General features: G+C 41.8%; 1 long non-coding RNA gene across 1 annotated transcript; it reads left to right on the top strand.

Moving 5' to 3' along the window:
• The first annotated feature begins 1,729 nt into the window (after positions 1-1,729).
• Positions 1,730-2,987, top strand: LOC125009944. Its single transcript, XR_007112999.1, has 3 exons — positions 1,730-1,835; positions 1,986-2,156; positions 2,572-2,987. It is a non-coding gene; the product is annotated as an uncharacterized LOC125009944 (long non-coding RNA).
• Positions 2,988-13,594: the final 10,607 nt, after the last annotated feature.

The raw sequence follows: 13,594 nt of genomic DNA, 5'->3' as shown, positions 1-13,594 counted from the left end.
ATGGGACTGCACACTGTCAATGCTATTTACAGTATTTACAAGTGAGATACAACATCTCATCCGCACATAAGCGAGGCAACACTAATAAGGCCAACTGTGGTTGGAGTCGCCGATTTGTGGGGGAGACGATCGCGATGCGGGTGATGCTAGAAAGAGAGTCTGTTGCCAGCTCCACTTTTGAAACCGCAGCCTCCAGGACTTCCTCCAATCGGCAGCATCCACCTGCAAGGGCACATACTGGACACACAATGCCATAGCCCCCCCCCCGGACAGAAAGGGACGACACAACACAGAAAACCAAGATTGAATACAAATTATGACCTCTACGGTCATAACAGCCCGGCATCCAGAGACTCAGTGATGTACTTCTCTATGGTGTCCTCGGGTTTGCTGGGACTGTACAGACTTTTAGATCCGAGGGGCGAAAGCGGAAGGAGGTCGTATGGAGCAGTCACAAGGACGGTGAGGAGGGAAGGAGAGGACCTGGTTCTTGGTCTGGACCAAGAACTTCCTACAGGTCACGGTAGTCCGAGGGTTCATTGACCAAATTGATCTGTTCAGGCGTGGTGTTGAGGCCTCTGAACTGGGGACCACTGACCAGAGGCACTGGGCAAGGCAGTAGTGAAGCCATCCCCGTATCATCGTCGATCCCCAGTCCACAGCCAGGGTAACCCCACCAACACCTGGATCTATGGCCAGCACCTCCTTGGGCGCATCTAATTTTCGCAAGGGTAGACCCTGTTCCTGGACAGAAACTGCATCAATGAAATTCTCGTCAGCCCCGCTGTCCACCAGTGTGCAGACTGGCGTGACGTGGTGGGGCCAGAGCAGAGTACCTTTTAGAAGGGTGCAAGAGCCGGTTCTGGATAAGGAGGCTGTAGGCTGGGCCATGGGAGACTTGATGAGGGAAGTTGAGTGATGAAGTTCAGGGCACTGAGACAGCCTCTTAATATATGCAAAGGCACTGCCTTAGTCACCACTGCTGCCTAGTCGGAGTCAAACGAGTGTGGCCCAACTACATCGGTTCTTCCTTCGGGCTAGCTTCTGTGTGAGTTGCCGGAGGAAGAGCCACTAGAACAGCGGAGGCAGTGAGCTGGGTGATGATCGTCTCCAGTCACGATCAGAGTCATTCCTAAGGACAGCAAGTATAGATGGGCAGTAAGGGTTTGGAGTATGGCATTATGTTGTCCCACCATTGCTTCTTCTAGTAAATTAAGCACGTGTCCAGTCTCTGCAGGGTCCGTAGTTTTGGCCAGATAATTCTGTGACGGCTGGCCACTCAGAGGTTGGACCCAGAATGCAAGAGACTCAGAACTCTGGAATGTCAAGAAGAAATCCAACAGAGAAAATGGCAAACAGAAAGCACTGGAAACTCCAGGAGAAAAAACACAAAATCAGCTGCTTGGGCAGGAGACCGGGTCGGCATGGAGGCACTAAAAAGGAAGAAAAAAGACATTGAGAAACAAACACTTTCAACAGGAGGTTTTCTTCTGTTGCTCGAGACGTAGCTCTCATGCTGGCACAGGCCGAGAAAAGCGAAATTATCTGGCACTGGAGGGAAGCCATGGCATTCCTTTTAAAGAGCCCTGATAGTGATGGGCCGCAGCTGCGATTGGGTGTTCCTGCCACTCTCCTGCCCAGGTGAGCCTAATACGGTGATAGATGGGGGAAACGGGGAGAGAATAAGAACATGGAAAAAAGAAGCAGCAGGAACAGCAGGACCATGACACACCCTTTCTTTCCACTTCACATGTGTGCCTTGTCAGGGTTCATTTGGGAAATTTCTTGCCTTCTTAATGAGGTTGGGACCATCAGTTGTGGTGTGCAGAAGTCAGGTTGGTACACAGCTGACAGCCCTATTTGACAGCTGTTAGAATTCATATTATGGCAAGAACCAATCAGCCAAGTAAAGAGAAATAAGAGTCCATCATTACTTGAAGGTCAGTCAGTCCGGAAAATTGTAAAAACTTTTAATGTGTCCCAAGTGTAGTCACAAAAACCATCAAGCGCTACAATGAAGCTGGCCCACAACTCAACTGGCTGAGGACCGCCCCAGGAAAGGAAGATCAAGACTCACCTCTGCTGCTGAGGATAAGTTCATCTGAGTCACCCACTTCAGAAATCACACGTTGACTGCACCTCAGATTAGAGCCCAGGTAAATGCCACACTGTCTAGTAGCAGACAGACACATCTCTACATCAACTGCTCAGATGAGACTGTGAATCAGACCTTTATGGTCAAATAGCAGCTAAGAAACCACTACCAAGGAAAAACAACAAGCAGAAGAGATTGTTCGGGCCAAGAAACACAAGTAATGATCATTAGACCAGTCACCCACCATGTCTTTGTGATGCAGAAAAAGTTAATGGATGGTCCCTACATGCATGGTTCCCACGTTGAAACATGAAGGAGGAGGTGTGATGGTGTGGGGGTGCTTTGCTGGTGGCACTATTGGTGATTTATTCAAAGTTGAAAGCATACTGAACCAGCATGGCTACCACAGCATCCTGCAGCAACATGCCATCCCGTCCGGTTTACGTTTAATTGGACCACTATTTAATTATCAACAGGAAAATGACCCCAACCTCGCCAGATGACCTGGCCTCCACAGTCACCTGACCTATACCTAAACCAAATGGAGATGATTTGGGATGACCACAGAGTGAAGGCAAAAAGGCCAACAAGTGTTCAGCATGTATGCAAACTCCTTCAAGACTGTTGGAAAACTGTATGACTACCTCATGGAGAGAGGTAGTCATACAGAAAGTTTTGCATATTTACTTTTTCATTTGATATTTTCTTACTTTCCCAGGTATAAAAATGAAATCATCTATTCACAAATAAGGAATAAATGTGAAAGGTGTGAGGTTGTTACACCAGCTCATCTAAAAAGCATTTGGAAGCAAGTCAATTTTGCTTACATATCACCTCTATTAAACATCACAAAGTATTTTCATGAAATAGAGTTGTGATAAAAAAAAAAAAACTGTTCCAGATGACAGCGTCTACAACCTGTGATAATAATCTTCATCAAAAACCTTTACTCAGATAGCTCTTTTCAAAACCAAGTTACAAAGTGCCCAAAATAATGACTCAAAATGAGAAACAAACAGGACAGTTCAAACAAAAAGCATCTTCATCCATAAAGAAAATACTAATTTATCGAATCAGTCCAAAGCAGACAGTGTTCCGAAACACAGTTTAACGTTTAAATAGAAAGACCTTTGGTAGACATTTAAATGAAGTCTGTGAGGAAACGAGGTGAATGGTGAACCGAGTTTAGAGGCCCTGAAAGTCAAAGCTCAAAGCTTTTAAGTCTAGACTTGCATGATTAGCTGTCTCCCCCCAGATGATGCCACAGAAATCATCTGAGTTTGAGTGGGTAAAAAACTTCACCAACATATGCTGAGACCATGGAATAATTAACTTAAACTAAATTAAAACCAGCTGAAAACAAATGAGGTTGAATAATTTTGTGGACCAGATTGTTGTTTAGTTAATGTAATTGCCTTTTGGCCAATGACCTTTTAAAACAAAGCCATGATTATGTTTTTTGTATTCGTTTTGAGCAGGATAAACACTCTGCAGATGACTGATCAGGTAACACAGACTTAATTCATTTTATCCTGATATTCACTATTCCATCCACTATAGACTGATATGATAATATGATAGTTAAGCTAATTTAAGCCATCTGTTGTCCTTAACCGCTCACACATTTCAGATGTATTTTCATATAGAAGACACTAGAGTTGTGTTGTGCTGCTGTGATAGCTTTGCCATCATGTAAGGCTTTTGAGTTTTCGTCTATGTCTTTTCTTTGTCACCCGGCATGGCGCCACTCTGATCACTTCATCTAATGGAACACAAGTCAAAAGGAAGAGAGACTGCAGATCATCTACTCTTATCTCCCTTGGGGCTTAATGTTACAGCATCACACACACACACACACACACACACACAGAGAGAGAGAGAGAGAGAGAGAGAGAGAGAGAGAGTTATCAATTATGTAAAGGCTACACAGAAATGTATCTAAAGGCCTCTTACCACGAAACAGCAACTACTAACAACAAAAGTTCCTAAAAGTCCTCTTTTTTTTCCAGTTGGTGAGACACTCTGTGAGCAATATGCTGTTTACCCCATTATCATCCCTGACCGCTGACACCAAATCAAATGGAAAAGTATACACGCATGTGTTTGTAGCTGGGGGGGACGCTGGCAAGATATGAGATCCGCATCAGGTCAACGGCTGTGCGCTTCTAAATGGAGAGCTTCTGTCTCGTGGCCCGCTCCTGTCCCCGAGGGAACACATTGTCTGGGCTGGTGTGGAGCAGCAGTTCAGTCGGTAAAATGTTTTAAAAGCTCCCAGCCGCAGTAATCTGAAGGAGTAACCCAGTTTGCCCAGAGTCCTGGTGGAGCAGAGTGTGCGAGCCGTGCAACAGTCTTAAATGTGGTTATAAGCACCCGAGGTCATTTTGATCTTGGATTGTTTCATTTGTAAATTAATTAATAATTTCTTGAATCATTTAAAAATTGAGATTCATCCCAAGCTTAAGTGTCTCCCTGATGTCTTTTTATCAAATCAGATGACTCGGGGTGGAAGCATCAAGTTGTGGGAGTGCTCTGCTGCAGCGGGTGACTGGTGCACTTCAGAAAATAAATGGCATCATGACGACAGGAGATTGTGTGGATATATTGAAGCAACAACTCAAAACTTCAGCCAGGAAGTCAAAGCTCAGTTGTAAATGGGTCTTCTAAATCGATCTAGAGCTTATTTACAAAGTTGTGGCCAAATGGTTTAAGAACAACAAATGTGAGGTGCTGTAGAGGTCATCACAAAGCTCTGACCTTAAACCAACAGAAAATTTGTGGGCAGAACTTCAAAGCTGTGTGCAAGCAAGGAGCCCAGCAAACCTGATTCAGTTACATCAGTTTTGTCTTTTGTTTGGGAATGAGCTAAAATTCCTGCAACATATTGCAAAAGATTTTTTGAAGGCTACCTCAAATGTTTGACCCACGTTCAGCAATTTAAAGGCAATGCATCCCATGATCCCAGCATTTTCTCTCTACTGTTATTCTGAGATTTCATAGCCTTAAAATAAAGTCGAGTCCCAAAGTGATCTGAAGACAGCGGCTGTTTACCAGGGTTAAATGTCAGAAATCGTAACAAACTGAGCTTAAAAGCATTACCCTATAAGGTCGATGTGAGCTTCCTTCTATATGGATGTAGCCCTTTCATTTCTAGACACTCTGTACTGTTGAGTTAAGTGAGAGGTGTTTTGTTCCTGCCTTCTGCTGCAGACATCTTCAAAATGAGAACCTTGTTGTGTAGTCCTAGATATGCATTCAGTTGCTGTATAGACACTATGTAGAAAAAGCAGAACATCTCATTCATTATTCATTGTTCACTTTCTAGTCGTAAACTCCCTGGTGTAGGACACCGTTTAGATTTCTCTTTAGATTTATATATATAAAAAAATACCTCTGCATGCAGTTGGATACAATGACCAATCAGTGCTTCTCAACAACTGCCTTAATCAGGGCTAACTGTTCTTCCTTTAGCACTTCTTCAACACCAGCCATTATGTTGTAAACAAAATCAACTCAATGGCACTCAGATGAAGTGTGTGACTATGTCCCTGTTACTCTTCTGTCCATCACCACACAACGCCTGCCCAAATGATTTGGTTGGCTCGGCAGATCTTTGATGAAGGTGCATCAAAGAGTGAAGGTGAATTCCAAATGGAGCGTCTCCAGACCGGAAATCCCTGACACAAATATTGTGGGCAGGCTCCCAGGCTACATTATCTTCTCAAGGAGGAATAAATAAACAGCCTTGTTCTTGTACTATTGTATTGAATGAGTCAAATACACTATTTTCTTTGGGTTTCTGGGCTTCCATCCTTGTTCAGCTTTTATAACAGTGTTTTGCTTTTGAGTCTGGAGAACACAACACTGTCTTGGTTTAAGTTTATCTGCTGGATTATAAACCTATAAACACATTAGTATAATAGTAACATATAGGTGGATGTGACAGTCAGGAGTGCATATAATCTCACATACTAATGTAGTTAGTTAATAAGGTGCTCTTCAGTCCTAAACGTAAAGCTTGGCAGATGATAAAGCAGATAAACAACATTTGCTCCATTGTTTGCACAATGCTCGTAATCCAAAGCTTGACCTGCCGTGCCTAGTTACAGTTGCTAAGCTATCATTAGAAAATTGCTTTTCAAGGAAGGGGGTTTAACAATTGGTCAACTGATTACATAACAACTTATTAATGTAAATTCTACCGGCGTTGCCCTGCAGTAAACTGACGTTTCAACTGATCAGAGACACGAATGACCAATTTCAAGCAGTCTCTGCTAATTAATTATCATGCCACACCGCCATGAAGTGGAACCAGTGGCTGCCTAGCATCCTTGGGACAAAGATCAGCAGCAATGCCAAGTGAAATACCAAGAGACGGGTGGACAAGAAAAGCATTAGACTGACTCTTTGCAGAATGAAAATGTGTACATGCACCTTTTTTTTTCTTGTACAGTACACTGAATGTGTACTTATGTGAATACATGTAATTTACCTGCGTGACGCACATGTGTCAGACTGAATGGCAAAGCTGCTGAGGAGAAGTGAAACCTCTCCTTGTGCGAGTGCTGTTCAGGCTCCTGAAATGTGATAGATGTAATTATGGCATTCAGCGGTGCATGTAGAAAACGCAGATAACATCGGCTCCCTGAGAGACCTATTCAGCAATGATTTTGCCCGTCTATCCTGGACAATTATAGGCTGAGGAGAATATGACACTTCTCTGAAGACTTTAATGTGAAACACTACTAAAACATTTGGCTCTTCACAGTAACTCCATACACATGCTTTATTTATATACAAATCAAAGCTGTTAAATCTTAAGTGGAAACATGCAGAAGTGGAGCCTTGTGCACTCACTATATAGACATGTTCACCTTGTACTGTCACTGCAATGCTTTACTTTCAGTATTTTCATAACCTAATTACTTCTCAAACCTTCCTAAGTCTATAATTACTCATAATCTTGCACTCACACAGACAGTTAGGGTACTCTTTGTGGATTCATGACATCATACTCATTTGTAGTAATTAGTACTATTAAGCCACTGCCATAGGGCTTTTAGCTGATGTTCTTTTCCAGCAGATGATGAGGGTTTAAGCTCTTCTATTACCAACCACAAAAGCACCCAGTACAGTCATTTTCATTCCTTTTCTTATGCTTTGTGTTTTTGTTTTGTTTTTTTGGTCCAGTGGTCACACTGTTTCAGATAAGATGAGTCAGACTGCTCTTTGCGTCTGCAGCAACGCTCCAGGACTAGGTTTTCGGCTTCTTATTAGGGAAGCACCCTGATAACCTTCTTCTTAAGTTTTGTCAAAAATCTAGCTGTGCTCACACCGTTGAAGAGTTTGTCTGATATTTAAGAATAGCAGCAGGGGAGCGAGGATTGTGTTTATTCACCTTCTTGCTGAGAAATCAATGAAATAAGCCTCTTTTGTATCTGTTGGGCGATTGAGCTTGGTCTGCTGACCACTAACCAGAGGGCTCACTTCCTGCTATTAGCACATACAAACAGTAACCATGTGGGGGTCCATTCCCATAGAAAAATGTTGAAAGCCTGTAATAATAGACTAGATGTAACATGGAGAAGAGACAGCTAACGTTAACAACCAGATGTTGGAAAAAGTAGTGGTCCTACAGATTTCTTCCTATCTACATGTTTTCAACCTTTTCCATAGAAATGGAGCCCAACATGACCATTGTTTGTCCAACCTAGCAACAGTAACATAGTAAGTCAGGCCATGGGACATGGTAAATTGTGATTAATTTGAGACACATTTCCTCTCCTGCGTAGTGGCTGTCGCCATCGTCTTCAATACACAAAGCATCTCGACCCAGTTGACTAGGCACCAGCTAACACTGTAGTGGTGCAATTATGGAACAACGGCGACACACCAGGACACATGTATACGTGTTTACAAGGGTGTATGCCACTTGTGTAGACTATGGTGCAGGCCCTGCATAGATCTGGATTAAACCAAGTTTAAGGCAGACAAACTGGGGGGAGAACTAGCCTGGCTCAAGCCAAGGTTTAAAAATGATGCCTACATGCACCTTAAACACTTATGAAGAGGCGTTATATCTCCTTTTTATAATAGGTAACTCCCTGAAGTCTGGTCAAGGCTGATAGATTTCATGGCAACAATTAAAGACTAGTGTCCGACATTAAACCACAAAGTATAGTTTTTTAGAATTAGATTTTGAATGAAGGAATCAAGGAATTAAATTGTTAAACAATTTCTAATAATACGTATTTAGCTCCACAAGTTTTTTCTGTTTTTAGGTTAGGTAACAGATGCTGAAAGCTCCACATAGTTATCTGCTAAGAACAGCAATGACTTACGATAGGATTCGAATGTGGAGAAACACAAACAAGCCAAACTGCATGGTTAAAAAAAACATCGCAATGAATTAGTCAGAAAGTCAGTTACTCATCCACTGTGTGTTAATTCTGCGTGCCAGACCCAGTGTGTGACTGCTCATTTAGCCTCAAAGCTGCAGGGAGTTTGCAGAAGTTCTGCTGTTTCTTTCTGAGGGGAAAAAAGAGAATTACAGAGACAGATGGCGACTGTGCAGTGGCCAATATTTCTACTGGCGTATTCTACCACCTGGGAGCCAGAAAAAGCCTGAGCGCTACAAACTTCGGTTCCCAAAGTAACAATCTTCATGAGCATCACATTATTGCACAGTGCCAGGGCACAACAGTCGGCCCCTCGCACGCAGCAGAAATTAAAAAAGATAAGTCAGGTAGAATAATTTAAGCAAAGTTTTAATTTTTAACGAGAACCAGATGTCCAGAGTCTGTTTTGTTTTTATTAGTTTTCTGGAGTTTGATTTGCTTTATTTTTTGTCTTCAAGTATTTTTTTTTTTTTTGTATATTTCAGCACTAAAATAAAGAGATTTTTCTTCTGACATCAACAGATTACAGATAGAAGGTATGCACATGACATGACAGCAAGCTGAAGTCTCTGTGGTTGCAACCACTGAGTGGCAAAAAGTGACAGTTGAGCATGGAGATCAGCAGCAATAGTTTGAATCACAGGCTTTAAGAGCATCTAAATTGTATAAGTCATTTAAAAGACATCAGAAGAGTTGTTGTGCAATTGACTGTCCCAATAGATTTGGAAAGCAGTCAGAGGTATATTTTTACAGATGTACAGATAAAGAAAAGAGAAGTAAATGGATCACTGCATTATGAAGAAACAACTGGACAACTGGTGTTGTAGTTCACATTTTATGTTATTATTTATGCTTTTTTTGATGAAGTCATAATTAAGTAACTTCTTAAGTTACATTCTGGACGGCTGTCTCTTTGTCGATGTTGTTGTTTTGGCGTACTCACAGCCAACAGTAACTATTTCAGTTTCAACAATAAAAAACAATAAACGGAATATTTGTGATCTCTCCTCGTCATCTTTTTAACGGTAGGTCGGACGCTACAGTATAAAATATCCAAATAAGGGGTACCCTAGTATAAAGCTGTTGGAGTTGTGTTGTATAAAGTACCAAAAGGTCATACTTTAGTATAAGTATAGCATTTCCTGGTGTTGAAATCAGGTCCATATAAATATCAGGATTACTAAATTCTGGCGACATTTCAATGTTCGTCGACATTTTGTTATTTTGTAGTTCGTATGGATCATTGTCAAGTCCAATTTGATTTGATAATCCACATTTTTCCCACTGTATTTACTGCTACATTTCACCATGTAGGTGCGTGGTCCTGGGTGCCAGTGGCATCAGTGCATACCCTCTATAGTGTTTTAGATCAGAGTGCCTTAATTAATGGTGAATGCATTGTAATAGTAGCTAATAGTATTTGTAAAGGATTGTAGGAAAATTACTGGGAATGCAGAAGGAAGCTGAATACTTTACTTTTGAAAAAAACAGCTTTAAAAAAACATATTTATTTTGGAAATTAACTTGACTCAGGAAAAAAATGCAACACCACACCACTGAAAATACAGTTCTGTACTGGTGCAGTTTCTTTCCCCATTATATTATTATATGTAATGTAATTGAAATCTCTTAACATATGAGCGCATTAGTAGTTTTCATACCCACAGGCATTAGAAGAATAAAAGTGTTTATCTATTATATGGTCTCACACAATATTGGCAAACAATACAACTCATTCTTATTATTTATGAATCCTGTTGATCTTTTAAGCTCATTGATTGTCAAGGCAAATATTCAAAAGCACAATCCATGGCACAAATTAAACCCCTAATTTACAAATGTAATCCTTTGTTTTATTTGTCTTGTTGCAAGAAACAAAAGGATTCAGCGTATTTGTATATTTTGGAACAAGTTTAGTTTGTCTACATAACTTACAAAGCAAACTACTTAGAACCTGTACAGTATAGGTCCTGTGAACGGCTCTAGTGCAGTAGCACCTTAAAGCAGAGGTGATTTTTTTTTTTCACTGTCTCTGATGCCCAAAGGCGAGCTCCTAATCTTAGCTGCACGTCAGCCTTTAGAATAATAAGCTGCACCCACACAGCCTTTATTCCTGTCCTTTGTCTGGGTCCACCGCCGCAGGAGAAAGTGGGAATAATGGCACTCTGGACTGGTGTGACTTCACCAGCCAGAGCAGCAGTACAACGTGCTAAATGATGCGTCATTATAGCGATTCCGTAATGGCGTTCTAATTGGGCCCAGGCGGCAAGGCAGCAGCATTTTATGTCAATCATTTCTCTTTCTGGCACTCTCTGTCCTTCCTGCCCTCCCTTTTGCTGCCTTTCCTAACAGTCTTTTAGTGCATGTTTATCTCCCTCAGAGTTTTCCTCTTTCCATTTTTCTTTCTTTATGGTACTTTCAGTCTTCATCTGTTTTTGTCAGTGTCTGTCTGACGCAAAGACGTGAAAAGGAGAACTATGATTGCAGGATCACACAGGTGAAACATGCTTGTAATCTCAGAATCTGCCCTAGTGGTCCCCCGGTAATGTACAGAAAGGATTAGTAGGAGGTTAGAATATGAGCACAATGACAGTTACAAAGAATCATTCATACCGGCCACATCCACGGTGTGATGCTTACACACTCAGAAGTGAGTCAAAGACTAGGAAGCTGTGTTACTTGAATGTCTCTTTGGACTGGGTCAAGCTTTTATCTACCGTGCGTTAGTGATGAGAATAGCATCTCTGACATTATGATCTGTTCTTCCTCACAACACCATCACCTCAGAACAGACCTGACAATATAAATACATGTTCATTTATGCAATGCATTTAAATGGCATCTGATAAAAATCACAGATGAGTTACTGTCCAGAAGAAGAAGAACATCAAACAATAATAAATTTGGAGGTTAAACTATTATTCATGGTTAATGCATGTTATAATTTGTATGTACAAATGTGTAAGCTTCTTTCACACTAGATTAAAGACTCTACACTTTCTAAATGAGAAAATAAACCAATTATCAAGAGTGAAAAGTTTGTTTGTAGTGCCTTCAGTCAGGATTAAAGTCTCACGTCAACTGCAGTAATAAACAAGAATCTGAACCATCACATTCATACCAAGAAAGAAAAATAGATCTGCATCAGCCTTCAGTCCCTTTGCTGTTCTGAGAGCATCATGTAAGCACCAAACAGATGCACAACACGGATGTAAACTGTGTTTGACGGGAATGGTGGCTTTGCTGCTAAATGTGCCTCCCTCAGAGCCACTTTAGCCTAGCCTAGCACCTAGTTTAGTTTTAAGGTCACCTGGAACAGTGCCTGACAGCCTGACTTCACCTGCACACAACTGATTATTGGTAACTGATGATGCGACAGCAAAGAACTGCCAGGTCAATTAAACAGTTTGGTCCGAAACTGTCAGAATCACACAAAAGTGATGTGGTCATGCATGAGATCTGAGTGACAATGAGTTGAATTAATTTACAACAAAATGGTTGTGATTGGTTGTACGACTATCCAGTTGTGTGCAGAGATATGTGTTTCCTGTGGATGGGACTTCCAGTTTACCAGACTCATATTCTGATTACTAAGTATTTAATGAGGATACATAGTTCTAAGGTGCTTTATAAACAAATGTGAGTCACACAATTCACTATTACCTCAAGAACCAGGTATGAAGGATATAACAGGCCGGTGACTGGAAATGAGGAAATAGTTGGAGAGACAGAACCAATGCAAGGAGGCACATCCTGATGACATCAGCCCCAGGATACCCAGGACCTGTGCCATCCAGATGTCTCCTGTTCCTCCAGAGTCTCTTCAATCTGAGCCTCAGTCTGGAGAAGGTACCACTTCTCTGGAAGACTTCCTGCCTAGTTCCCGTGCCTTCTTTAGACCCCCTACAGTTTACCTACTAGCCGTGTCTGGGGGTGGATGATGCTGTCATCTATCTGCTGCACCGAGCTCATCCACACCTGGATGGTAGCGGATGTTGCGAGAAGCTGCGATCGATGGGTGTTGGTGCATCCACTGTTTCCTGAATCTCTGACTTCCTGACAGACAGGCCACAGTTCATGCGTTTGGGCCTTGTCCTGTCTGATGTGGTGGTGAGTAGTGTGGGAACCCCACAGGGGACTGTGCTTGCTCCGTTCCTATTCGCCTTATAACCCACTGAATTTCAGTACAACTCAGAGAATTTTCTGACGACTCTGCAGTTGTGGGGTGTCTAAGCTGTGGATGGGACAAGGAGGAGCATGAAGGACCGGTGGACAGATTTGTGGGGTGGGCTGGAAGGAATCACATGCTGCTTAACGGACAAGACCAAAGAGATGGTGACTGACTTCAGGAGGAAGGGAACAGCTCCTCGGCCCCTCAGCATCCTTGGTAGGGATGTGGAGGTGGTGGAAGACTCCAAATACCTGGGAGTGACTATCGACAACAGACTGAACTGGAGGATCAACAGTGCAGCTGTGTACAAGACAAAGACTAACAAGCGATCAAGTAAAGAAAGCAAAAAAAAGGCATTCAAGTAACATTCAGTCAGTTTTGTCTTTTTTTATTTTTATTATTTTATATTGGTTTAATGGTAAAAACGGAGTAAATCATCTGAAGCCACACATTAGTATACATTGTACACCTACGTGTCTCAAGCCTGTATTATATGTCTTAGATGGGATGGTGCCGACTACCATTAACACTGGGAACAACAGGTAGATATGACAGAGGACGATATTTTTGTTTCTTGTTTCCTTCAATCAAGGAGACCATTTGTGTCTACTGTTTGTTTACCTGACTTTGCCTTGCTCCTGTGTAAATCATGTACAGACTCATGCTGATACCTCTCGTTTGTGGTGGAAAGACTAGGCGGATGTGGCGGATGAAAGTTGTTTTTTTGTGTCCTATCCTTGCAGGACCGTGCGGGTGCCTTCTGCCATGTTTTCAGAGTGAACTGCACATCACTTTATCTATCTATCTATCTATCTATCTATCTATCTATCTATCTATCTATCTATCTATCTATCTATCTATCTATCTATCTATCTATCTATCTATCTATCTATCTATCTATCTATCTATCTATCCTCAGTCAAATGTCCCTGC

This window comes from Mugil cephalus, chromosome 6 (genome assembly GCF_022458985.1).
Source record: "Mugil cephalus isolate CIBA_MC_2020 chromosome 6, CIBA_Mcephalus_1.1, whole genome shotgun sequence".
In the NCBI taxonomy this organism is placed as follows: domain Eukaryota; kingdom Metazoa; phylum Chordata; class Actinopteri; order Mugiliformes; family Mugilidae; genus Mugil; species Mugil cephalus.
Note: the sequence above shows the minus strand (reverse complement) of the source record. Positions and strands in the feature narration are given on the sequence as shown.